Raw genomic sequence first — 3,599 nt, 5'->3', positions numbered from 1 at the left:
TGTAAATAAAACATAAATAAAAGAAAAGACTAATTTAGTCTTTCCACTTAAAATTTTGACGTTTAATTCAATGTGTTACTTTAAATTATTTGTGTAATTTACTAGCAATTTTTGGTTTCTAATTGTTTCTACACCCATTGTTTTTTAGTGTAGACAATTCTATATAATTCCACTAGAGGGAGATGTTCATCAATCTGTAAGAGTTGTAAAACTTCAAGTTTCTTACATGAGAACAACCTCACTCTAAAGTGATCATAAGCTGTAAAAAAAAACTACAGCTCTCTACAATTAGCAATCATTTATCTGTTTTTATGATGCTGATATTTAGGTATAGAAGTTAGTGAATTATGGAGTTATTTGAACCTAGGTGTAATGTTAGACATGACTGATGACACACTCAGTGATGTTTATTGGTTGCAAAGGATTGGCATGATAAGCTATGTAAATAGCTAAGGATGAGCAGGTTAGTTGAATATGTTGGCAACCTTTAAGCAGGTGTGAGGAATGTAAAGGTTAGAGGTCATGTTTACATTAGGTGTAATCCATATAATCCAGTGTATAGAAAGATAATTTTCAGTATATTATAATTTGAATGAAAATGTATTTAAAAGGCTGTACAAAGGAATTCACATGGCTCAATGCAACTAAATCAAATAAATAAAAAATGCAATAAGATATATTTGTTGTTGCAGAATGTTTATAATAGGTAAGCAATATCTAAGTATGAGTACTGGTCAAGTTATAGTCTGGGAAGCGTCACACAAACACTCATCACACACATTCAGATCAATGCCTTATCGTTGCTCAGTAAAATTATTTTTTCCTGAGGCTCTTAGTTTGCATCTGTTTCCTCTCCTCCACTTCCTCTATGCCAATCAGGATCTATAAATGTTTATTGAAGGATTGAATGCGCATCTCTGTGTGTGTGTGTGTGTGTGTGAATCAAATAAATAAAAAATGCAATAAGATATATTTGTTGTTGCAGAATGTTTATAATAGGTAAGCAATATCTAAGTATGAGTACTGGTCAAGTTATAGTCTGGGAAGCGTCACACAAACACTCATCACACACATTCAGATCAATGCCTTATCGTTGCTCAGTAAAATTATTTTTTCCTGAGGCTCTTAGTTTGCATCTGTTTCCTCTCCTCCACTTCCTCTATGCCAATCAGGATCTATAAATGTTTATTGAAGGATTGAATGCGCATCTCTGTATGTATCTCTGTGTGTGTGTGTGTGTGTGTGTGTGTGTGGGTGTGTGTGTGTGTGTGTGCGCGTGCATTTAATCACTAGTAGTCTGTGCCTACGCAAATACCAATAGCTTTGCCCCATCATGATCTCAGTAACATTTATCCCATGGGACTCTCTGTATGTCTTAGGTTTTAATTTTCATTAACAGATAACTTTTTGTTATATATAGGTTGTATTAAAACACTGTCTTCATTTATTTTTGCTACTTTTTAAATGGCTTTTATTTATAGATGAGATGTGGTGGAAATGACATTTGTTCGTAACATGGGTGAAAAAAACAAAATGACCTCCCGTGATGCATGTTTGTAGACAGAAAGGCTAAAGTAAACGTGTCTTAAGTAGCTATTTTGAGGGACTGGCGCAGGGTCAAAAGTGCATTTGGGCTTGTGCAAGTGTGAGTTCATCTTTTCATATTTGAGTCTATATCTTTATATGGTGACCGTGATTTCACAAAGTACAACATGTTCCTGGATCAACATCCTTGTTGATCCTGGAACAACATTCCTATCAACCAATCAGAATTGAGGGATAACTTTTCAGGAAATATCTGTTTTAGGCTTACAATCAGGGTTAGGTGCTTCTACACCCTTGTTAATCAGCTATCATTTCACACTGTTTTTAGGAATACATTATGGGTAGTGTTAAGTTTAGGGGTAGTGATTGGGTTAAGTCTATATTTTTGGAAAGTTATGTTGATCCAGGATTAACAAACGATGTTGATCCAGGAACATGTCTTACTTGGCAAAATCAAGGTAACCATCTTTATATATGTTTATTTATGTAAGTATGTGGTCTGTGCCATGTTTGCTTAAGGTTGATAGTTGATACTAAGCTGCCACTATTGTGCAATAGACTCTTTGCGGCGGTTAAGGATGAACGATTTGATTGACAGCTGAATGGTTAAGGACTGATGATCAAGGCTGCAAATGTCTTTATGTAACAGCCAATCATTGACTACAATGATGAAGTCCTCTGTTGTACAATGACACTTTCTTGCTCTTTTTTAATGCACTGTTTTATTTATCCATGCAATAGCAGTGTTTGTAAGAATGTAATTGTTTGTATTTGCGAATATGTGGGACGATATCAGCTCTGCAGCTGCACGAGGGGTCGAGTCATGTGGTCACATCACATTCCAGTCAGACACACTCGCCACGCGACAGCAGCAACATGATCCTCGGAGCGGAACACTACACACACCCACCAACACACACAATAGTTTAACTGCTCTCTGTCACGCTTTCTCTGCGCGTTTCATTATATTACAGCGACACCTCTGTGTGTTCTGTGTTGTCACCAAAATCCTCCACCTGCAGAACCTTTGTTTTTTAATCCTCTTTTTAAGCTACAGTATTCATTATCAGGTTCTGTAATTAAAATGTTTTTGAATGCAGGAGTAACTAGAGTTATGGACCTGCTCGATATAACAAGAGGTCAGTGGCGAACGGCTCAGTCACTTGCTGACCACCCTTACCAAAAAATAGTATACTTCAAATGTATTTTATTAAGTATACTTAAGTAAAGTTCAAGTATAAGTATATTTCTGAGAAGTACATAAAGCCCATTTCTGAGAAGTACATAAAAAGTAGACTAAAAGAAGTATACTAATAGCACACTTGAATAAACTTATTTTTCGTAAGGGCAGGTTGGGATAAGGTCAGTAAGAATGGTGGAAGCAGGGCTTAATTTGTGCCGGAACAAGCCGGATCCTGATCCGGCACCTCCGAATTTGTCCGAAATCTGATCCGGCACCTCATTTGACAGATCCCCTCCTCACGCGCCAATGAAAGACGTTTGTGTTGACCTATAGCGTGCATATATTTCATGAAAAAAACTTCTATTATGAGCAGGCTTGCCTAGCATCTACATTTGAAACAACAAACTTGAGCGCGCAAAGAGATGCGATGTGGCTGCTCTCACAAACCCGAATGCACGGATCCAATACTGATACACATGCATTTTCTTTCTCAGATGTTTACATTTAGTTAAGACAAAACCGACTGTGCTTACGAGGATAATCGCCAGGATGGCCATTTTGACGTCATTTGTTTGTGTATTTGGGCGCGTAAGCGCAACAAGCTGCGAACAATAACTCAATTTGGTACTCGTGAGGGGGCGCGATATGCGCGCTATGGATGTGACTGTGAGCGCACAGGAAACCCCCTTTGGAGCACGCGAGTATCGAATGGCTTAAACTTAAAAAGGTGTGCAAATTATACAGTTTTGTGACCATGCAACAATGACTCGATTAGGCAAGTGACAATTCTGTCGACTGTCCCGAAACCCGAGTAAAAGTCTTATATCGCAGCGTGCAGTAGTGCAGACGAGATGCGCTGTTGTGAAGCCGC

The sequence above is a fragment of the Sinocyclocheilus anshuiensis genome, unplaced genomic scaffold, assembly GCF_001515605.1.
Source record: "Sinocyclocheilus anshuiensis isolate Anshui unplaced genomic scaffold, SAMN03320099.WGS_v1.1 scaffold1170, whole genome shotgun sequence".
NCBI classification, from domain to species: domain Eukaryota; kingdom Metazoa; phylum Chordata; class Actinopteri; order Cypriniformes; family Cyprinidae; genus Sinocyclocheilus; species Sinocyclocheilus anshuiensis.
Note: the sequence above shows the minus strand (reverse complement) of the source record.